Below are 25,010 nucleotides of genomic sequence, written 5' to 3'. Positions count from 1 at the left end.
GTACCTATATGAAATTTTTGTCCCTTTTTTCACACAAATAGAGCTTTCTTTTGGTGGTATTTAATCAAATTAATTCAATCATAGCTCAGGCTGTGTAGTGCACGCCCCACACTATATAAGGCCGCCATCGCGGCGGCCTCGTGTAGTGTGTTGGCGTCTGAAGCAGTGGGTGTTCTGTGTACCTTCAACACAGTACACACCGATCGTTTTCGGCCGATTTTCTATCTTGCTGTTGTGTAGTGGTTATTGTCTGCGTGCCCTGACCGCAGTATACACCGCTATATTCACCTCACCTATATAGCTAGTGATCTATCTTTAATAATAGAGCTTGCAGTCAGTAGTGTTAGGAGATAGTGCGTGCCGTCTGCGTGCTCTGTACCCAGTACATACCGCTATATCCACCTACATAGCTGTTCTCTATTTGAGCCCACTTGCCATCTGCAGGAGTTATTGGAAGTTGTGTGTGCCTCCAGCACAGCACAGTATACATCTGTATATACCCCTTTATCTCTGGTGTTCTCTGGTTATTGTCTGTGTGCCCTGACCGCAGTATACACCGCTATATTCACCTCACCTATATAGCTAGTGATCTATCTTTAATAATAGAGCTTGCAGTCAGTAGTGTTAGGAGCCTCCAGCACAGCACAGTATACATCTGTATATACCCCTTTATCTCTGGTGTTCTATAATAAAGGCATCTGCAGGAGTTAGTGGGTGTTGTGTGCCTCCAGCACAATATAAACTACCCAACTGCTGTTTTACCCAACTCCCTTCAGGCCATTACCATGTCTGGAAGGCCAGCAAGGAGAGGCAGACAGGCGCGAGCCGATAAAAGAGGGCAAGCAGGCTCTGTGTCTAGAGACAACAGTGCTGGTCGTGGACGCGGTGCATTGTCATCAGCACGTGGCCATGGGACATGCTTGTCCTTCTTTTCGGCAGCTGGACATGTTGAACCGCAACATGCCAACGACTTGGTAGAGTGGATGACCAAGCCCTCTTCATCCTCCTCATCCTCTCTCACCCAGTCTCAGGGTAGTAGCAAAGCAGCTGCCAACGCATTGTCTTCCCTCCTCTCAATGTCATCATCAGTGACTCCTTCCCTAGACCCACCACGTCCTCCTGAGGAGTCTCCTGAACTCTTTGAGCACAGTGTTGGGTACATGCTCCAGGAGGATGCCCAGTGTTTTGTGGGCTCTGATGATGACACTCAGCTAGAGGAAGGCAGTAGCGTGAGCGCAGAGAGAGGGGATGCTCAAGAAGGACAGCAATCTGGCAGTCATGTTCCACAAGCTGCAGCATACTGCCAGGTTTGCTACAGCGATGAAGAGGGAGGGGATGATGAGGGCACTGACTCCACGTGGGTGCCTGGAAGGAGGGAGGAGGAGGAGGAGGAGGAGGAGGCACATGTCCAACGAGGCAGGATGCCCTCCGGGGGCCAGCTTAGGGGCAGCACACCGACTGAATCACACCGCAGAGCTCCGCCTGTGCAGAGCGCTGCCTCTGCGCGTTATTCTAAAAGTTCTTTGGTGTGGGCCTTTTTTGAGACGAGTGCATCAGATCGCACCGCTGCTATTTGCAACATATGTCTCAAGCGTATCTCACGTGGCCAAAACATCAGCCGCTTGGGCACCACATGCTTGACCAGACATATGTTGACCTGCCATGCAGCTCGTTGGCAAGCGTACCTCAAAGACCCACACCAAAGAACAAAGCGGACCTCTCCTTGCTCCTCATCAGCTGGCATCTCCAACCCCACTAGACCTTCAGTCCTCTCTGAAACCTGCTCTGAGAGGAATGAAGGTGTAGAATTAGGTGTGTCACAGCCAAGTGCTTCCGGGAACTCTGCTAGAGGTACACCCACGTCCGATTATAGCAGGCAAATGTCCCTGCCTCAGCTGCTGGACCGGCGGAAGAAGTTCACTCCCAGCCATCCACATGCCCAGCGGTTGAATGCTAGCTTGGCTAAATTGCTAGCACTTCAACTGCTGCCTTTTCAGTTGGTAGACTCGGCCCCCTTCCGTGAGTTTGTACAATGTGCGGTTCCTCAGTGGCAGGTCCCCAAACATCACTTTTTCTCACGGAAGGCGATTCCGGCTCTCTACTGGCATGTGGAAGGCAATGTCCTTGCCTCGCTGGACAGGGCGGTCAGCGGTAAGGTGCATATTACCGCTGACTCATGGTCCAGCAGGCATGGACAGGGACGTTACCTGTCTTTCACGGCCCATTGGGTCACTCTTCTGGCTGCTGGGAAGGATGCAGGACAAGGTGCAGTAATGTTGGAGGTTGTCTCGCCACCACGCCTCCAAAATGCTACTATTGGTTGTGACACACCTCTCTCCTCCACCCCCTCCTCTTCTTCTTCCTCCATGGCCTCTTCCAGTGCTCTGTCCTCAGAACCAGCGGTGCTCCGTAGACGTTCCAGGGGCTACGCAAGTACGCAGGCAAAACGATGCCATGCCGTGCTTTCGCTGGTTTGTTTGGGGGACAGGAGCCACACTGGGGCGGATGTTTTGTCAGCTATGCAGGGGCAGGCCGAGAGGTGGTTGACGCCACGCCAGCTTAAGCCAGGAATGGTGGTTTGCGACAATGGCACCAACCTCCTCTCCGCCCTCCGACAGGGACAACTGACCCATGTGCCCTGTGTAGCTCACGTCCTTAACCTGGTGGTGCAGCGGTTCTTGGGCAGGTACCCCGGCTTACAGGATGTCCTGAAGCAGGCCAGGAAAGTCTGTGTGCATTTCCGCCGATCATTTAATGCCTGTGCTCGACTGGCTGAGCTCCAAAAGGAGTTGAACCTGCCCAAGAACCGCCTTATATGTGACATGCCCACCAGATGGAACTCAACATTGGCCATGCTGCAGCGGCTGCACACGCAGCAGAGGGCCATCAATGAGTACCTGTGCGACTATGGCACCAAGACAGGGTCAGGGGAGCTTGGTTTTTTCTCACCACGCCAGTGGGGCATGATCAGGGATGCATGCACTGTCCTGTCACCGTTTGAGGAGGCCACAAGGATGGTGAGCAGTGACAGTGCATGCATCAGTGACACTGTACCTCTTGTCCACCTCTTGGAGCATACGCTGCATGGAATAATGGACAGGGCACTTGAGGCAGAACAGAGGCAGGAAGAGGAGGACTTCCTTGCCTCTCAAGGCCCCCTTTATCCAGACAGTGTTCCTGCTGTGCCACCCATCACACAGAAAGAGGATGAGGAGGAGGAAGAGGAGGAGGAGGATGATTGTGTCAGCATGGAGGTGGAGGCTGGCACTCAGCATCAGCATCAGCAGCAGCAGCAGTCTTGTAGGGATGATTTACAGTCCCAAGAAACACGTGGACTTGTACGTGGCTGGGAGGAGGTAGCTGCGGATCATGTTGTCCTTAGTGACCCAGAGGACTCCGGACCGAATGCCTCAGCTAACCTACGCTGCATGGCCTCCCTGATCCTGCAAAGCCTGCGGAAGGATCCTCGTATTCTTCGGATCAAGGAGAGGGACCATTACTGGCTGGCCACTCTCCTTGATCCACGGTACAAGGGTAAGGTTGCCAACCTTATCTTGCCATCGCAGAGGGAGCAGAGGATGAGACATCTCCGGGAGGCCTTGCAGAAAGGTCTGTGCAACGCGTTCCCAGAGACTGGGAGGTTACAAACTCCTGGTCCTGGACAACGTGTTGCTGAGGCATCGGTCAGAAGGAGCGGTGGAGAAGGTGGCCGTCTGACTGATGCTTTCAGACAATTTTTTAGTCCGCAGCCCCAAGGTATGATCGGTTCCACCCATCGCCAGCGTCTGATTTACATGGTGCAGGAATACCTAGAGGCAAGGTCAGACTTGGACACCTTTACCACTGAAAATCCTCTGGCTTACTGGGTCTTGAGGATGGATCACTGGCCAGAGCTTGCACAGTATGCAATTGAGCTACTGGCCTGTCCTGCATCCAGCGTTCTTTCGGAACGCACCTTCAGTGCTGCTGGTGGCTTTGTTACCGATCACAGGGTGCGCCTGTCCACCGAATCAGTTGATCGACTGACCTTCATCAAGATGAATCAGTCTTGGATCACCCACAGCTACCAAGCACCTGAAGCTGATGTAACCGAATAATTTTTTTTTAAATACCACATCCCTTCAAGACTGCCTATGCTGATGCTGAGTGACTGTCCTGTTATGTTGATTGTCTATCCTCTTCCTCCTCCGCTGATATGTTGGAAGAACATTTCTGGTTCTGGTTGATGCCATCAGCCCAATTTTTCTGCCCCTTTTTAACAGGGGCGTTTAAGTACAATTTTTGATGCAATGCTTTGCAGCAGGGCTAATTCCTGCAATCAAACAAGAGTATATGGGAGAGGTTGCAGTGTGGTGGCACCAGCACCAGTGCCTAAGGCCCAATTTTTCTGCCCCTGTTTAACAGGGGCGTTTAAGTACAATTTTTGATGCAATGCTTTGCAGCAGGGCTAATTCCTGCATTAAAACTAGAGTATATGGCAGAGGTTGCAGTGTGGTGGCACCAGCACCAGTGCCTAAGGCCCAATTTTTCTGCCCCTGTTTAACAGGGGCGTTTAAGTACAATTTTTGATGCAATGCTTTGCAGCAGGGCTAATTCCTGCAATAAAACTAGAGTATATGGCAGAGGTTGCAGTGTGGTGGCACCAGCAGCAGTGCCTAAGGCCCAATTTTTCTGCCCCTGTTTAACAGGGGCGTTTAATTACAATTTTTGATGCAATGCTTTGCAGCAGGGCTAATTCCTGCATTAAAACTAGAGTATATGGCAGAGGTTGCAGTGTGGTGGCACCAGCACCAGTGCCTAAGGCCCAATTTTTCTGCCCCTGTTTAACAGGGGCGTTTAAGTACAATTTTTGATGCAATGCTTTGCAGCAGGGCTAATTCCTGCAATAAAACTAGAGTATATGGCAGAGGTTGCAGTGTGGTGGCACCAGCACCAGTGCCTAAGGCCCAATTTTTCTGCCCCTGTTTAACAGGGGCGTTTAAGTACAATTTTTGATGCAATGCTTTGCAGCAGGGCTAATTCCTGCAATAAAACTAGAGTATATGGAAGAGGTTGCAGTGTGGTGGCACCAGCAGCAGTGCCTAAGGCCAAATTTTTCTGCCCCTGTTTAACAGGGACATGTAATTACAATTCTTGATATAATATTTCACAGGAGGGCCCCTTCCTGTGCCCACCCAGAGTAACGGTGAGGACTTATAGTGTTGTGGCACCAGCACCACAACCACCAAAGGTCAATTTTTCTACCACTGTTCAACAATGCCATGTAATTACAATTCTTGATATAATCGTTCACAGCAGGGCGCTCCAGCGCCCACCAAGAGTCACTTTGAGGGCTTACAATGTTGTGGCAAAACCAACACCTTGTTCCGCCATTTCTGCAGAGCATATAGGACAGGCCCCTACTTTCAAACATCCAATTTACAAACATCTCCTACTTGCAAACGGAAGGAGACAACAGCAAGTGAGATGAAAAAAGATGGACGACAAAACAAATTATACAGGGGTGATAACCCTTCCCTATGTTTTCCAAAAAGCTTAAAAATAGTTTTTTTGACTGGAGCTACACTTTAAAAATGTACCAGTTGAAAATTACAAACAGATTCAACTTAACACAACAAACCTACACAGTCCCTGTCTTGTTTGCACCGCCTGTATACTGCTGTTCTGAGTATATAGGGCCTGGGGGCCACACACATTCCCTTTTTTTTATATGGGTACAGGGTTCCCCTTAATATGCGTACAAGACCTAAAGGGGCTGGTAATGGGCAGGGAGGGCTACCCATGCCATTTTTCTCAATTATTTTCAACCATATTGCAGGAACCAGATATAACATTAAAACCGCAAGCAGTTTTAAATGGTGTTATTTCCGTTTAATGTCATTTTGTGCAGGGACTGTTCTAAACACGGGAAACACGTGGCATTTCACAGGCATACTACAGACACCCCCCAGGCACCATATTTAAAGGAATATTTCACTTTTTTTTTTCACTTTAATCGTCATTAAAATCAGTGCTCCCGCCAAAACGGCCATTTTTAAAAACATTTTAGGCATTGACCCATGTCCCCTGGGGCAGGAGCCATGTCCCCAAACCCTTTTTAGGACAGTATCTTGCATATTAGCCGTTAAAATTAGCACTTTTCATTTCGAACGTTCGAGTCCCATAGACTTCAATGGTGTTCTAACGTTCGTTCGAATTTGGGGTCCGTTCGAAAGTTCTGGTGCGAACCGAACCGGGGGGGTGTTCGGCTCATCCCTAGTGGCCACATACAGAGGCCCAACATTCAGGGAGCACCTGAAGGCTTTCTGGAGCACCCAGGCCAATTCTGACATTTCTCTCCTATGTGTAGAAATCATCATTTATTTGCTAGAAAATGACATAGAACCCCAAAACATTATATATGTTTTTTTTTAGCAAAGACCCTAGAGAATACAATGGCAGTTGTTGCAACTTTTTATTTGCGCAGCGATTTTTCAAACGCATTTCTTTTTGTAAAAAAACTGTTTTGTGCTTTAAAAAAACAAAACAGTAAAGTTAGCCCAATGTTTTTGCATATTGTGAAAGATGAAGTTATGCCGAGTAAATAGATACCTAACATGTCACCCCTTAAAACTGCACACACGTGTGGAATAGCGCTGTCTTCCACAAGTGTGGAATCCATTTTTTAGGTCTAGGGCCAATATTATTGCTCTTGCTCTAACATTCGCAGCGCAGTTTGAACACTGTTTTCATATGTGTGCGGGACTTACATATACATTTGCTTCTGCATGAGAGCACACGGGGACAGGGGCGCTTTAAAATTATTATTTTTTTTATTGTTCATTTTACTTTATTTATTTTAGTTTGACACTTTTTCCCCAAAAATTTATTTTTTTATCACTTTTATTCCTATTACAAGGAATGTAAATATCCCTTGTGTAGCGGCCATAACCCTCGATGGGGCGGCCTTGACTTTTGGCCTTACCCTCCACTTGTCTTGTTCTTCCACGTCTAGGGGTTCCCAGGGTTAGTACCCAACAACTTTGGACGCTGACACCATAAAAGTCCTTTAGAAAGGTTTTTATTTGAAGGGGTAACATTCAACAAACACAGCCTCATACAGGAACAGAGGGCAAGGGTGAAGAAACTCAGGCACCTTGAACTACTAATCCTCAGAAGGTCTCTAATACAACCCAGAGAGTAGCCACTCACAGCTGGGCGCTTCAAGGCTGAACAAATCTCTAGCCAGAGATTATGGCAGTCAGCACTTTGATCTGGAACTTACAAAGTCTCTGACCTTGAATAAAGCTTGCAACCAAAAGTGAACAGGAACCTTTCCTCAGTACCTGGAACGTTCTCTGTCTCCTTGGCAGTACTGAAAAAGAGTGAGATTCGTTAGTGTCCGTGACAACCCAGCAACCAGGCACCATCTTGGGATGCCAGCTTGTTGGCCCTCCTACGAAGAGTCCTCCCCCGGTCGCTTACACAAGCTGCGGTGCCCCTCCAAGTTGAGAGCACACCCGGATGCCTTGAATCCTCCTTCAGTTACTGCACCTCGGACCAGCCGGTTCCGAGACTCGGGGACCGATGGATCCTTACCCCAGACCATGCAGGTCTAATGGGGCTAGTCAAACTGACCATGTTGCGGGGTGACACACGCTCCTGTGACCAGGACCCCTCGCGGGGCTACTCCGGTCCAGATCCAGGAACAAACAGCCATGGCCTCACGAACGAACCCTGAACGCGCGACTTCAACATCTTAAGTACCCTTCCCTAGACTCATCAGTGGGGCCAGGCGCACCCACTGATTGGCTCCAGGGAACGCTGATACCTAAAGCATCCAATCAGGCCTGGTTCTGGGCCTGTCATGTGCACCTAACTGTACACATGACCAGGCAGAACTCTAACACAGCCCAGTCAAACTGATGCCAAAGTTAAACCTACACAATCAGCCCTCAGAACCCCTTTACTGTTCTGAGAAAAAAAACTAAATTTGTACATAGCAGACACCTTGTCCAAAGTGAATATGGTATGACAGGTCCTCTTTACAGTGTATGGAGTCAATAAAACCCCACATTTCACCTCTAGGCTGGGAAGCCTGAAACAAAAAAAAAAAGACCCTGGCTTTGATCGTAGCGGTGTGTCGGTAGAAGCACCGGAGGGAGGCGGGAGGGGGGGACATCCCCTCTCGCCTCCTGTAAGAATGATCAAGTAGTGGAACAGCTGCTATGATCATTCTTATGGTGTAGGGAATCGCCAGCTGAAAAAGCTGATATCTGAATGATGCCTGTAGCTGCAGATTCAGATATCCCGCACAAAATCAAAAACAATGTCATATGACGGCCGGTAGGCGGGAAGTGGTTAAAATGCATTTTTTTTTAACACAAAGTTGTCAATTTATACAATATGTCTAACACATAGCATGTACATACCAAAAATGACACCCCAAAATAGATTCTCCTGCTCCTCCTGAATATGACAATATCCCAAGTGTGAGACTTCCACAGCCTGACCACATACAGAGGCCGAGTACAGCCGAGTATGGCTGAGCATGGCTGAGCATGGCTGAGCTCTCCCCTCCATTGCAGAGTATTGGCAGGGTATGGCAGAATATTGCAGATTATGGCTGGGTATTGCAGGGTATTGTAGAGTATTGGCTTAGTATCGTAGAGTATTGGCAGAGTATGGCTGCAGGGTATTGCAGGGTATTGGCAGAGTATTGCAGAGTATTGCCAAGGTATGGAAGAGTTTTGTAGAGTATTGGCATGGTATTGGCAGGGTATGGCAGGGTATTGCAGAGTATGGAGGGATGGCTGAGCATGGATGGATGGATCCATGGATGTGACTGCAATTGTCACAGAGCAGCGCTGTGGGCACTACAGATCCAGCCCACAGCGCTGCTGCCATCCGATCTCTCCCCTCCACTGTACAGATCAGTACACAGAGGGGAGGGAGGAACCGATGTCATGATATGACGCCGGTTTGTTTACAAGTGATCGCTCCTTCATTTGACGGAGCGATCACATGGTAAATGGCCGCGATCAGCGGCCGTTTACCGTGATTTGTGGACCCGGCGGTCACAGATGTTCTTGGGTGCGTGCCCCAGGGGGTGCTCGAGAGTGGGATTCTGGGAGGACATCACTGTACACCTTCCCAGAGTTATCCAACCGCCCTGTAGCCGTCATTCAGCTATGGGTCGGTTATTAAGTGGTTAATATTATTAGTAAACAGAATTTATATAGTGTCACCAGTTTGTGCAGCACTTTACAATATAATTGGAGACAGTACAATTACAATACAAGACAGGAGGGATAGGAGGGTCCTGCTCATAAAAGCCTTCAATCAGAAGGAAGATACACATTATAGAAAAGTTAATACCTATGAAGGATGAGCTGATAGAGAAAATAGAAGTACACGTTTTGGATGCATGCAGAATAAGCTTCCCTAAAAAAATTTGTTTTAACGGGTTGCTTAAAAGAGGACAGAATTTTACTCTGCCACTCCAGCTGCCCTCTTCTATGGTGGCCTTCACTGGACTCACTCACCCAGATCCAGTGGATGAAAGGGAGATGAAGTCAGGATCCTTCTATCACTACAAACTTTTCAAGTTTTTCCTAAACTTTTGCTGTTATTTGTCAGTCTCAAGGATTGGTGTCACCCTTCCTTAATGACGTCTCTGCCTGGTTATCTTAGTTTCTGTCCTCTGAAATTCCCACTATTATTCCTGGTGACTTTACCGTAACACTCCTTTTTGTCTCTCTGATCACAAACTTATCAGTTTTACACTCTCCCTGTTTCAAACACTTTCTCTCCAACCAACAGTTACCCATAGAAATCTTTACCACTTCAACCCTTGTCTTCTCTATTCTGTTGCTGATTACCTCTAAGCCCCTGTACACACGGTCGGAGAATCTGTCGGAATGCGTCTTATCGGACCGTGTCGTCAGATAATCCGACTGTGTGTGGTATGCATCGGACTGATTCTGTCCGAATCTCCGTCCGACCCAATTTTCCAACATGTTGGAAATATTTCCAGACCAACTGGGCCGGTCGGACCTAATCCGATCATGTGTATAGCATTTTGATCGGACCAAGTGCCACGCATGTTCAGATCAAATTCCTACATCAAAGCTATTGACTACTAGCCTGAATGTAGTCCCATCGTAATGAAATTACGTCATCACGTTCTGAAAGATCCAATTTTTCAAGGGACAAAATCCGACGGATTTGGTTGGCAAAATCTCCGACCGTGTGTACAGGGGCTTAAACAAAATCTCACTCCTGTCCTGCGCTGACTTGGCTACTAATGTCTACAACTGCTCATTCCTTTCACTAAACACAGAATTAGACCCTGATTGCTCCAACCTTGGCAAACAGAAGTCTCAAAAGACAGAGCAATTTTCTTGAGTGACCGTGGCACAAAACTAAATTTCTATAAGATTTTTCCTTATATAAATCTGCCCTCCTAGAATACCTGTCTCTGTGCTGCCAAACACCACTTTCATTAAAACCCTCTAATTCAGTCCACATAAACACTTTTATACCTTTAACTTCACACCACACTGACTTCACGCACTAACTTATTTACTGCCCATTTACCCCTCTTTTTGTAGGGGTCCCCCTGTTGGAAGAACAACAACATGTAATGTAAAGTTGTTTATGAACTGACAATACTGTATGATTTATACCTATCTATGCAGCAGGTGGCACTATAGTATTATAGTGTATAGTTCATGTTTTACTATGATATAACAGGATGTATTGTCTATCTCAGTGCGTGAAGTAAAAAGCAGGTATTCTGGAGGACCACCCTTCTATTAGGTACACCAAATGTGCCCTCAGATATCTGGAGACACCATGAAACAAGAAGCAAGTTATGCATTCGTAAAATGTCTGCCTTTATTAGGTGTGTTACAGCTTATATATGGTTCAACATGCCAATAGAAAGAGGGGAGTGGGAGTGGTTAGTGAATGATGTATTTGTATAGAAATATATATATATAGTTATATGGTTACACAAGTCAGTGACCCTTTAAGATACATTATTATGAGTTAACATGGGTCAACAGGCTGTCTGGTTATGAGTCATAAATCATATGTCTTGTCCCATGGCATGTCTACAGAACAAAACAGAGAACAAATATATATAGAGTAAAGATTCTCACACAAGCATCCTTCTAAGTATTCTTTTATAGTTGCAGATTTAAGCCATCTTGTATACAGAGTATGTTTTGGGCATATTACTACAGTGCGTGTACTTACAATCTAAGAGGGAAGGTCAAGAGATACAAGAGGTAATAACTGTGGGCAATGTGCTGATTGAGAAGATAAATGTAAAGTTGTTAGGTGGGGGCCAGATAGGCTTCTCTGAAGAGATGAGTTTTCAGGGATCATCCGAAAGTGGATAAAGTAGGAGAAAATCAGACAGATTGGGGTAGAGCATTCCAGAGGATGGGAGGGGTCTGGAGAAGTCCTGAGGGTGAGCATGGGATGAGGTGAGAAGGGAGTTTGAGAGCAGGAGGTCTTGGGAGGAGCGAAGAGAACAATTAGGTTGGTATTTTGAGACTAGGTTAGTGATGTAGCTGGGGGCCAGATTGTGGATGGCTTTGTAAGTTATAGTTAGTATCTTGAATTTAATTTGGTGGCTGAGTAGCAGCCAATGGAGGAATTGGCAGAGGGGTATAGCAGATGCTGAGCCGTTTGTGAGGTGGATGAGCCTGGCAGCTGCGTTGAAGATGGACTGAAGTGAGGATAGCCTATTTAGAGGTAAGCCAATGAGGAGGGAGTTGCAGTAGTCAAAGCGGGAGATGACCAGGGAGTGGATTAGAAGCTTTGTGGTGACATTGGTTTGGATGGGGTGTATCTTGGAGATGTTTCGGAGGTTGAGGCAGAAAAATTTTGGACAGTGATAGGATGTGGGGCCGAAAGGTTAGTGGGGGGACAAGTTGATAGTTGAGCCGTTGCTATTGACAGAGAAATCAGGGGAAGTAGCACCTGAGGGAGGAAATATCATGAGCTCGGTTTTGGATAGGTTGAGTTTGAGGAAGTGATGGGACATTCAGGCTGATATGTCTGCTAGTAAGTCGGTGATGTGTGGAGGGACAGATGGAGAGAGCTGTGGGGTGGGAAGATTTGGGTGTCATCAGCGTAGAGATGATGACACCCAAAGCCGTGGGAGGCAATCAACTGACCCAGGGAGGTGGTGTAGATTGAGAAAAGGAGAAGTCCAAGAACAAAACCTTAGGTGACCCCAACTGAGAAAGGAAAAGGAGAGGAGGAAGTAGAGTTGTAAGTGACACTGAAGGATCAGGGGGGTAAGTAGAATGAGAACCAGAGAAGAGTACAGTCACGGAGACCAAAGAAGTGGAGTTTATTGAGGAGGGGGTGGTCCACTGTGTCAAAGGCAGCAGAGAGATCCAGGAGAAGTAGTACAGAATAGTGTCCGTTGGTTTTAGCCCTTAGTAGGTCATTTGAGAGTTTAAGGAGAGCAGTTTCCATGGAGTGTTGAGGGCGAAATCCGGACTGAAGGGGATCAAGAAGTTTATTCATGGTCAGATGGTTGCTCGGTTGTAGACCAGTCTTTCAAGAAGTTTGGAGGAGAAGGCAAGTGAGGAGATGGGACATAGGTTGTTAAGATTGGTGGGCTGCAGTAAGGGCTTTTTAAGTATGGGGATGACTAGCGCATGATTTAGAGAGTTTGGGAAGATGCCACAAAAGAGGGAAAGGTTGAAAATTTGAGTTAGAGTGTGTAGAATTGAGTCAGAGGGTGAGCGTAGCATTTGCGAGGGAGCAGGATCAAGGGGGCAGGTGGTTAGATGAGTGTTAGATAAAAGTTTAGCAACCTCATTAATAGTAGCAGGGTTGAATGAGGGAAGTAATGATTGTATCTGTGGACATGGAGTGTTGCATGGGTGAAGTTTTTGCACGTTGGAGATCTCCTCGTGAATTGTATAAATCTTATTTTTGAAGTGGTTGGAGATCTCCTGGGCAGTGAGTGAGTTAGAGGGTGGAGGCAGTGGAGGACAGAGTAGAGTGTTGAAGGTAGAGAAGAGTTGACGTGGACTAAATGAGAATGTGTTAATGAGTGTGATAAGGTTTTGGCAGTGTGGAGGCAGGATTAGTATCTTAGGAGGGTATATTTATATTGTGTGAAGTTTTCCTGGAACTTAGTCTTATGCCACAGACGCTCAAGAGTGTTTTCTGAGACTTCTGGTGTCATCTATTTGCCAGGGTTGTAGTAGTCTGGGCCTAATTCTGCGTGTAGTGAGGGGGGCAAGCTTGTCTAGGGTGGAAGACAGCGAGCTGTTGTAGATGAAAGTGGCTAGGTTGGGGCAGGACAGGGGTGAGATTTTGTCATAGAGGTGATCAGTAGCAGAGTAGAGAAGAGAAGGGTTGAGGTGGCAAAGGTTTCTACGTGTAACTGTTAGGCGGTTGGAGGGAGAGGAGGTAGAAGACAGGGAGAGAGCAAAACTAATAAGGTGGTGATCAGAGAGTGGGAGAGGATTGTTGGAAAGGTTGCACGGAGTGCAGAGATAGGAGAAGACAAGGTCAAGGGTGTTGCCGTTGGAGTGAGTAGGGTCCTGTATGCATTGCTTCAAGTCAATAGATTAGGTTAGACTGAGAAGTTTAGAAGTAATAGTAGTGTTAATGTTAACAGATTAACAGATGTTAACAAATGTGAAGTTTGCAATTGTAAAGCTAAACAATGCCAATTACCAGCTGTGGAAGTTTAAACTGGAAGTGTTTCTCACCAAGGATGACTTGTGGCAAGTGCTGAATACAGACAGACCCACAGACGGAGAGGCAGAGGACTGGTATGGGAAGGACAGACAGGCAAAAGCAATTATAAGCTTTCTAGTGGAAGATGACCAGCTTTTCCACAAAAGAACAGAGAAAACAGCCAAAGGCATGTGGACTTCATTACGGAAACTGCATGAGCGTTCAAGCCTCAACAGTAAGCTGTTTCTACTAAGAAAGTTGTATAAGATGAGACTAGAAGAAGGCCAGCATATGTGTGACCATGTGAAAGCTATGCTAGAAATCATAGAGCAGCTGCGTGCTATCGGAGAGGACATAAAAGATAACCATATTGTTGCCCTGCTCTTCTGCAGCCTTCCAGGGACATATGCTGCTCTCATTAACGCTTTAGAAACCAGACCGGAGCAGGAGCTGACATTGAAATATGTCAAGAGGAAATTAATCGATGAATATGACAGAAGTGCGGGAGCATGTTGCCAATATAAAGAGGGGTTTGCCTAAGCATAGCCTTTCCAAGCACTATGTCGTTAAGCATGACTGTAATCCTGGAGGTACCACCTTTATGGGAATTGACAAGTTTTCTGGCCATTGGAGAGGTAGTAATATGGTTAGGGAGGTTTCCAGACTAGAAACGAGGTGGATATAGCCCAAACATTCACTCCTTTTGGAATGAATGTTGAATGGGATTCCTTCATCAATAATGGATAGAATGTACTATGGTATTGTGGTTTATGTCATGCTAAGAGTTATAAATGTTTTGATGTTTCTTTGTTAGAATACTGGTTTTGGTGTATAGTTATACCTTTTTCATTCTTCGGATTGAAACCAACACTTGTGTCGTTTCTGTATTTAATTGCCCTGTATTTTCTGTGCAAATTTGCTTTGTATTAATGTAATAATTTATTTTTTCCACAAGATGTCGCCATTTCTCAAGTCCGTTTGTCCTATTTTTATTTAATTCTTTTCAGTCTAAGATTCACACTGTCCTTTTGCTCATTAGTCACCTTTGAGTGATTTATTCCAATATGTCTTTTTAGCACATTTATGTAATATTTGCTGTTTATTTATTACCGGAGTTCTGTGTGTCTTCCAGTTTCCGGGATACAGGCAATGTCCGGCCTGTGGAACGCACTTAACTTCCTGTATTTAAGCCAGCCCGTCCCCTATAAATTATAGACTCGTACACGTCCTGACCACGCCCTTGATGACGCATTTTTTATGATGAAACATTGGGTGGAGCTAAGGATGTGTGACTGGGATACGGCGGCCATTTTGTTGGTTGGAAGCACTGGACGTTTCCACTTGCCTGATACATTTTTTAAACATTATTTTATTGAATCAATGTAATACTAGGATGTCTGTGCGATGAGTGGTCTATTTTCTCATATCTATGTGGATGCTGGAGTTTACTCGTGGAATTCCGATTTATGGAGGAGGCTTGGAGGTAGTTTTGCTCTATTAAAAGAGGATTGTTCTGACTCTTTGTGAAGTTGATTGATCTGTGGAGGAAGATCGTTCGGGCCATAGCATATACATTTAATGTGTGTACCCTACACACTGATGGTAAGATTCAGTATTTTTGGGTGCTGGTGGTGGCTTTCCTATTTATCCTTATCCGGATTCATCTATTAGAGGAGTTTGTTTCAATCGTCTTCAACCTAATCTAATCTAAATTATGTATTTATTTTGTTTTTAGCGCTACACTTCTCCTTGTATTTTGTATCATTGCACCTAGCAATATAATGTCAGCTGCTTTTTTGAGTGTATACTACTTTTTAAGTGCAACAGATTTGTATTTTTAATACAGTATGACAGAAGGAAAGAAAATATGCACTGTGATGACAAAGTTCTTAAGAAAGCTCTTAATGTGTACAAAGGCACAAAGCACAACAGAGAAAGCAGAGCCTGTTTTCACTGTAAAAGGACCGGTCACTTAAAAAAGGACTGTTCTATCTGGAAAGCCGAGCAGCGAAAGCTAGAGCTATACACAAAAGAAAGAGTCAAAGCAATCACAAAGGAAACTGCAGACACATTGTGGAGTGGCACCTTTAAAATAACCAAAGCGGCAAGCCACGTGGCTGGTGCATAGACTCAGGTGTCACACAAGCCACATGACTAGCAATGAGACCTTTTTCACAAACATTGATTACAGTGCAAAAGACAACGTTTTTCTATCAAATAGGAAAAAACATCCCTGTCGAAGGTAAAGGCAAGGGCTTCCTGAACTGCATTACACCACAAGGCAAGCAGAGTATCCTTGTAAAGAAAGTGCTGTATGATCCAGAACGTGACTGGAACGCAGTAAAAAGAGTGATGCGGTACCTCAAAGGAACAATTCAGATGAAGTTTACCAGCAACATCAAATCCAAAACTGGTCGGATATGTGGATCCTGATTGGGCCGTAGACTGCACAGGCCACAAATCCACAAGTGGATTCATCTTCCAGTATGTGGAAGGAACCATAAGTTGGTCTAGTCAAAAGCAAGTAACTGTCGCTCTATCTTCAACTGAAGCAGAGTATATTGCAGCAGCACACGCATGTCAAGAAGCAATATGGATTTGTCAACTTTTTATGGACATTGGGATAGACATGTCAAAACCAATTCCCATTTTTGAAGACAACCAGTGATGTATTAAGCTTATGCAATCAGAAAAGGTCAATCCTAGGACCAAACACACCGATGTCAAGTGCCACCTACCGAGAGGCAATCAAAAGCAATGTGTTATTGACATTCAATATTGCCCATCAGAGGACATGACTGCCGATGCACTCACCAAACATTTGTTGAAAGAACGTCATAGTTATATCCAGAAGAAGCTGAATATAATCTGACAAAGCACATGCTGTTGAGGTGGGGTGTTGGAAGAACAACAACATGTAATGTAAATTTGTTAATAAACTGACAATACTGTATGCATTATACCTATCTTTGCAGCAGGTGGCGCTGTAGTATTATAGTGTATAGTTCATGTTTTCTATGATATAACAGGATGTATTGTCTATATACTTGTATATACCTGCTTCCTGTTCATGTTTCTAATTCTGTAAGACATGCATTGCAATCCTCCATAAAAGCAAAGCATACTGCTGTATACAAGAAACTTCCAGCGCTTACTTAATACTCTACACAATAACCCAAGGTTTGGTCCTTGGTCTCCTAATCAATATTTACATCTCCTGCCTGGGTCAGTTGATAACATCCCTCAGCTTCCAACACCATCTTTATGCCAAGGACACACTATAGGGAATGGGTTCATAAAAGGTAGAGCAATGATTGTGGGATTGATGCTCATACAATAAGTGCAATGATGATAAGAGATAAGAGAAAATAATGAGAGATGTACATTAGAAACATTAGAAGTCATACTTTTCTTTGTGCCTTGTAGTTCTGACTTTCTGCTTTCTCTTGGAAAGAACCCCCTTTATTTACATATCTTTCTTTTGATAATTAATTCTCAACTACATTTGGGATTTTCACAAACTTCACTGGTAAGATAATGACCCAATTCACAAACTGGTACACTGGGGGTTATTTACGAAAGGCAAGTCCACTTTGCACTACAAGCGCAAACTACAAGTGCAAAGTGCACTTGAAATTACACTAAAAGTGCACTTGGAAGTGCAGTCTCTGTAAATCTGATGGGTAGATCTGAAGTGAGGGGAAGCTCTACTGATTTTATTATCCAATCATGTGCAAGCTAAAAATGCTGTTTTTTATTTTCCTTGCATGTCCCCCTCGGATCTACAGCGGCTGCACTTCCAAGTGCACTTTCAGTGCAATTTCAAGTGCACTTTGCACTTGTAGTTTGCACTTGTAGTGCAAAGTGGAGTTGCCTTTCGTAAATAACCCCCAGTGTGCCAGTTTGTGAATTGGGTCAACCCCCAGTATCTCATTTTCATACATAACCTGAAAATGTACTTTTGAGAACTAGTATCTTGAGGCCGCGTACACACGGGCGGATTGTCTGTCCAACTTAGAACCGTGTTTCAGCGGACTTTTTCAGCGGACTGTCTGACGAACAAAGTCTTACGGAATTTCCGTAATTTTGTCCGTTCAAACTTGGTTTTGTCTGTCCAAACTTGGTTTCAGCGGACAGTCCGCTCATGTGTAGGCAAGTTGGACGGACTAAGTATGGCGCATGCTCAGAAAGGATTTACACGGCCGAAGGTTGCATTGCAGTGTATAGGACGTCGTTTTTCTAGTCCCGTCGTACGTGCTGTACACGTCATCACGCACGCTTTCAGCGGACTGTCTGCTCATCGTGTGTGGTCAAGTCCGTTCATTCAAATTTTGAACGGACTGTCTGTCGGATTGTCTGACGAACTTAGTTGGGCAGACAATCCGCCCGTGTGTACGCGGCCTGAGAGTGTTTGTTCCAGGAATCCTGTTAATATAGGCATACAGTACATCTGCTGCCATTGCTGATTAATATTTGATAGTGCAAGCTCCAGGACTGTGAACTTTATTGTTTTCTTCTGTTCAGTTTTTTATCCTAAACAAGCACATGTATATTCTCAGCCTGTGCTATGCACATGCTTATTCCAGTCAGTTACTCACTAGATAGTGAAAAACTTATATGGTTGACAGCCTAGGAACAACAAACCAGAAATGAAAGTTTTCATAATTTTGTCATGACATTAACTAGTTCTATTCAGAACCCATGGACCCCCAGGAACATAGGTGCCTTGCAGTTTTCAATGTCTATTACTCTATTCTTTTGCCACTCTGTAGTATCCACCCAAATCTCAGCAAATAAAAAAGTATGCATGTGATCATATATTTTTGATTGTACAGATATTCATTGTAATCCTGCACTGTTCATTATAACTGACTACATGTTTACAGCATATCTAATTCATATTGTGCAAAATAAAATGCAATCGTTAAAGCTGAAGGCAGGTAGACACAGCCATTTGCGTTTCAGGTAAAATGACATTTATTCTGATACATCTGTAGTAAGTGAAATTACATCATGATATGTTCATGGTAAATTTCTACAACATCATCACTAGCATTAAGGGTAAGGCATTTTAAAGGCTGATAAGAAAAGTCAGATTAAAACATGTTAATGAAAGTAATTGTGTGCAAGAGAAAGCCTGGCATCCATTTGTTAGCCTGGAGGTGCCAGGAATGGTGGAAATCTAATCATGTCCAATACTTTTCATGTTATGAAAACATGAGGTAACTACTTATGCATTTGAAAAATGATGTGCCTTGTGTCAAGAATGTATCAAGTGAGCGGAACAGTAAAGCGAGTTATGTCTAATGGGCAACTCTAGTGTTGCCTGAACTTAAAGGCATATATATATATATATATATATATATATATATATATATATATATATATATATATATACATACAGTATCTCACAAAAGTGAGCACACCCCTCACAATTTTGTAAATATTTTATTATATTTTTTCATGTGACAACACTGAAGAAATGACACTTTGCTACAATGTAAAGTAGTGAGTGTATGGCTTGTATAACAGTGTAAATTTACTGTCTCCTCAAAATAACTCAACACACAGCCATTAATGTCTAAACTGCTGGCAACAAAAGTGAATACACCCCTAAGTGAAAATGGCCAAACTGAGCCCAAATAGCATTTTCCCTTCCCGGTGTCATGTGACTCGTTAGTGTTACAACTTACAAGGTCTCAGGTGTGAATGGGGAGCAGGTTTGTTAAATTTGGTTTTATCACTTTCACTCTCTCATATTGGTCACTGGAAGTTCAGCATGGCACCTCATGGAAAAGAACTCTCTGAGGATCTGAAAAAAAAAGAATTGTTGCTCTACCTAAAGGCTATAAGAAGATTGCCAAGACCCTGAAACTGAGCTGTAGCATGGTGGAAAAGATCATACAGAAGTTTAACAGGACAGGTTCCACTCAGAACAGGCCTAGTCATGGTCGACCAAAGCAGATAAGTGGACTCACTCAGCATCATATCCAGAGGTTCTCTTTGTGAAATAGACATATGAGTGCTACCAGCATTGCTGTAGAGGTGGAAGGGGTGGGGGGTCAGCCTGTCAGTGCTCAGACTATACACCGCACACTGCATCAAATTGGTCTGTATGGCTGTCATCCCAGAAGGAAGCCTCTTCTAAAGATGATGCACAAGAAAGCCCGCAAACAGTCTGCTGAAGACAAGCAGACTGAGAACATGGATTACTGTAACAAATTTCCTGTGGTCTGATGAGACCAAGATAAACTTATTTGGTTCCGATGGTGTCAAGCGACACAAAGAAAAGTGTGTCTTGCTTACAGTCAAGCGTGATGGGAGTGTCAAGGTCTGGGGCTGCATGAGTGTTGCCAGCCCTAAAGAGCTACAGTTCATTGAAGGAACCATGAATGCCAATATATACTGTAACATACTGAAGCAGAGCATGACACCCTCCCTTTGGAGACTGGGTCGCAGGGCAGTATTCCAACATGATAATGACCCCAAACACACCCCCAAGGCAACCACTGCCTTGCTAAAAAAAAGTTGAGGATAAAGCTAATGGACTTGCCAATCATGTCTCCAGACCTAAACCCTATTGAGCATCTGTGGGGCATCCTCAAATGAAAGTGTGGAGGAGCGCAGGGTCTCTAGAATCCACCAGTTCCATGATATCATCATAAAGGAGTGGAAGATGACTCCAGTGGCAACCTGCGAAGCTCTGGTGAACTCCATGCCCAAGAAGGTTAAGGCAGTGCTGGAAAATAATGGTGGCCAGACAAAATATTGACACTTTGGGCCCAATTTGGACATTTTTACTTTGGGGCGTACTCACTTTTGTTGCCAGTGGTTTAGACATTATCCACTTCAGCTCCGGACCAATAAATACCTTAACCCCCCTGACGGTATTCCCGAGTCTGACTCGGGGTGGATTTTTTATACCAAAAGCGGTATCCCCGAGTCAGACTCGGGACAGCGTCGCTGGATCCAGGAGGAGGTTTCCTTACCTTCTCCTTCGAATCCAGCGATGTCTCCCCGCTGTACGAGCGAGCCGTGTCTCGCTCGATCTATCACATCGGCGATCTCCGTGCCCTGCGAGCGTTGCGACGCACGGGGACGGAGATCGGCGCCAAATTCAAAAAGTGAAATAAACAGTATACATACAGTATAATGTAATCTTACAGATTACATTGCTGTATGTAAATATTTCACATCCCCTTTGTCCCTAGTGGTCTGCCCAGTGTCCTGCATGCAGTTTTATATTGTAAAAACTGTTCTTTATGCCTGGAAACTGGAGATTGTCCATAGCAACCAAAACTGTCACTGTACATCAAAAATGATTTTAGACCAGCTAGAAAACAGCGATAATAAATTAGAATGACTCGCAGAATTGAGCGATAGCGATTTGTGGGGAGATCCGTCATCAAATACTGAAAAGTAATGACAGTGACAATTCTGCAACTCGGCAAATTTCAGTGTTTTTGATTAGATTACATTATTGAATAATTTTTATTATTGTTATATTATTATTTGGTACAATTATTTATAATTATTTATTATATTATAATTTATGATTTAATTTTTCAAACTTTATCATACCTGGGATGTCTGCTAGACTCTGGTTTGGACAGATTTAAGAGAGTTATTCCTAAGAATTGCAGGACTACAATATAAAACGCCAAATTTTCATGCAAAATAATGGTACCGCTTTTAGCACCTAAAATCCGAAATAATGGTACCGCCAGGGAGGTTAAGGACCAGAGGTCTTTTTGCAATTTCGCACTGCGCTGCTTTAACTGGTAATTGCGCGGTCATGCAATATTGCACCCAAACGAAATTTGCGTCCTTTTCTTCCCACAAATAGAGCTTTCTTTTGATGGTATTTGATTGCCTCTGCGATTTTTTTTTTTTGCGATATAAATGGAAAAAGAGCGAAAATTTTGAAAAAAAAAGATATTTTCTTCTTTTTGTTATAAGAAAAATCGAATAAACTAAATTTTAGTCATACATTGAGGGCAAAATTTATTCAGCCACATGTCTTTAGTAAAAAAAATGTCAATAAGCGTATATTTTTTGGTTTGCGCAAAAGTTATAGCGTCTACAAACTAGAGTACATTTTCTGGAATTTACACAGCTTTTAATTTATGACTGCCGATCTCATTTCTTGAGGTGCTAAAATGGCAGGGCAGTACAAATCCCCCCCAAATGACCCCATTTTGGAAAGTAGACACCCCAAGGAAATTGCTGATGGGTATGTTGAGCCCATTGAATATTTATTTTTTTTGTCCTAAGGGATTGAATAATGACAAAAAAAAAAAAAAAAAAATTTTTTTACAAAAAGTTGTCACTAAATGATATATTGCTCACACATGCCATGGTTATATGTGGAATTGCACCCCAAAATATATTCCGCTACTTCTCCCGAGTATGGGGATACCACATGTGTGGGACTTTTTGGGAGTCTAGTCGCGCACGGCACCCTGAAAACCAATCACCACCTTCAAGATTTCTAAGGGTGCAAATTTTTGATTTAACTCCTCACTACCTATCACAGTTTCGAAGGCCATAAAATGCCAAAATAGCACAAAACCCCCCAAAATGACCCCATTTTGGAAAGTAGACACCCCAAGCTATTTACTGAGAGGCATGTTGAGTCCATGGAATATTTTATATTTTGCCACAAGTTGCGGGAATATTACAAACTTTTTTTTTTTTGCACCAAGTTGTCACTAAATGATATATTGCTCACACATGCTATGGGCATATGTGAAATGACACCCCAAAATACATTCTGCTGCTTCTCCTGAGTACGGGGATACCACATGTGTGGGACTTTTTGGGAGTCTAGTCGCGCACGGCACCCCGAAAACCAATCACCACCTTCAGGATTTCTAAGGGTGCAAATTTTTGATTTAACTCCTCACTACCTATCACAGTTTCGAAGTCCATAAAATGCCAAAATAGCACAAAACCCCCCCAAATGACCCCATTTTGGAAAGTAGACACCCCAAGCTATTTACTGAGAGGCATGTTGAGTCCATGGAATATTTTATATTTTGCCAAAAGTTGCGGGAATATTACAAACTTTTTTTTTTTTTGCACAAAGTTGTCACTAAATGATATATTGCTCACACATGCTATGGGCAGAAGTCAAATTACACCCCAAAATAAATTCTGCTGCTTCTCCCGAGTACGGGGATACCACATGTGGGGGACTTTTTGGGAGCCTAGCCACGTACGGGACCCCGAAAACCAAGCACTGCCTTCCGGATTTGAATATAAAATGCTACCAAAAAACCTGTTAGCGATGGCAGGGATCAGGCCTGACTCTGCGATCGCTGCAGTTATGTGTTTAGTGTTTTGTAAGTGACAGTGATCGATCGATACTGCACTTGGGTGGGCTGGGCAGAGGGGCAAAACGCAGGTGCCAGCAGGTATTTGGGCTGATCCCGCTAACAATGCGTTTTTTTGGAACCCTAAACTGCTGGGGACGCTAGTATAGATCTGATCAGATCAGATATTGATCTGTTCAGATTCTATACCACTACGGGAGGTGTATGCTTTGCGTGTGGGTGTTAGCGGTACTGGCACTAACCTAGCGCTGCCTGGGGCGACGCAGACCCTGACCCTAAAACCTAATTGATATCACCCGCCGGGTGATCAGGGGGTTAAATCTTTATTGGGTAATAAATGGTGGGTGCCCTGATGCTATAAAAAACAAACTAACCAGAGTCACCCGTAACACTTATACGGTGATCAGTGGTGAAAGGGTTAACTAGGAGCAATCAGGGGGTTCAAATTTTTATTAGGTAGTATATGGGGGTCCCTGGCGCTATATAAAAACCTGACGGGGAACCTAAATAACTAACTGGCTAACCAGCGTCACCAGTGACACTTATACTGTGATCACTGGTGAAAGGGGGTGAAAGGGTTAACTAGCAGCAATCAGGGGGTTAAAACCATTATTGGGTAGTATATCGGGGTACCTAGCGCTATAAAAACCTGGCGGTGAACCTAAAAAAATAACTAGCTACCTAGCGACACTAGCGACACTGATGCAGCGTTCAGAAAAATTATCGCTTAGTGACACTGGCAAAAGGGGGTGAAAGGGTTAACTAGCGGAAATCAGGGGGTTAAAACCATTATTGGGTAGTATATCGGGGTACCTAGCGCTATAAAAACCTGGCGGTGAACCTAAAAAAATAACTAGCTACCTAGCGACTGTAGCGACACTAATGCAGCGATCAGAAAAACGATCGCTTAGTGACACTGGCAAAAGGGGGTGAAAGGGTTAACTAGCGGCAATCAGGAGGTTAAACCCATTATTGGGTAGTATATCGGGGTACCTAGCGATATAAAAACCTGGCGGTGAACCTAAAAAAATAACTAGCTACCTAGCGACACATGCAGCGATCAGAAAAATGATCGCTTAGTGACACTGGCAAAAGGGGGTGAAAGGGTTAACTCTAGGGGCAATCAGGGGGTTAAATCTTTATTGGGGGGTGATAGGGGGCTACCCTGGACCTAACACTAACTGTCCTGACAGTTTTTACTGTCACAACTGACACTGAATGCATTGATCAGTAAAGAAATGATCAATGCAATCAGTGACACTGTGACTGGGGGGGGAGGGGGGGCGGGGGGGGATCGGGGGGCGATCGGGGGGGGGTCGGGGGGGGGTTTGTGTGCCTGTGTGTACCTACATGTCAGTGTAGTGTTGGTGCACACTTACTTTTACTCTTCTCCTCGTAGTCCGGTCAAAAAGACCGCCCCGAGGAGAATGACATCACTTCCTCCTTCCTGTGTAAACAATACACAGGGGAGGAAGCTTCTCATTGGCCAGGAGCGATCCAGAGGGGGTGGCCGAAAACCAACGGCCATCCCCTCATCACGGAGCGCTCCTGGACCGAATCGGACCGCCGTAACCAGCGGGAGGGGGTCCGATCGGACCCCCCACCCGCTGGAAGGCAATCACGTAGATGTACGTGATTGTGCCTGCCTGTGCCATTGTGCTGACGTACATTGGCAATACGGCGGTCCTGAAGTGGTTAATGGCTGTGTGTTTATGTTATTTTGAGGGGACAGAAAATTTACAGTGTTGTTTTTAAGTGTTGTCACATGAAAAGATATGTGAGGGATGTACTCACTTTTGTGAGATACTGTATATGTATGTGTGTGTGGGTTTATGTACAGTATATGCAATTCTATACAAAAAAAAAAAAACGGAATTGTATTTCAGGGGAAGAATGCTTGGTTCAGGTTCATAATAAAATCATACTGATTTTGTTAGTGCCAATAGAAAGATTAGTCACATAGAAAGTTAAGTTTTG

The sequence above is a fragment of the Lithobates pipiens genome, unplaced genomic scaffold, assembly GCF_037356315.1.
Source record: "Lithobates pipiens isolate NorthernLeopardFrog02 unplaced genomic scaffold, aLitPip1_a1.2 Scaffold_18, whole genome shotgun sequence".
Classification (NCBI taxonomy): Eukaryota; Metazoa; Chordata; class Amphibia; order Anura; family Ranidae; genus Lithobates; species Lithobates pipiens.
Note: the sequence above shows the minus strand (reverse complement) of the source record.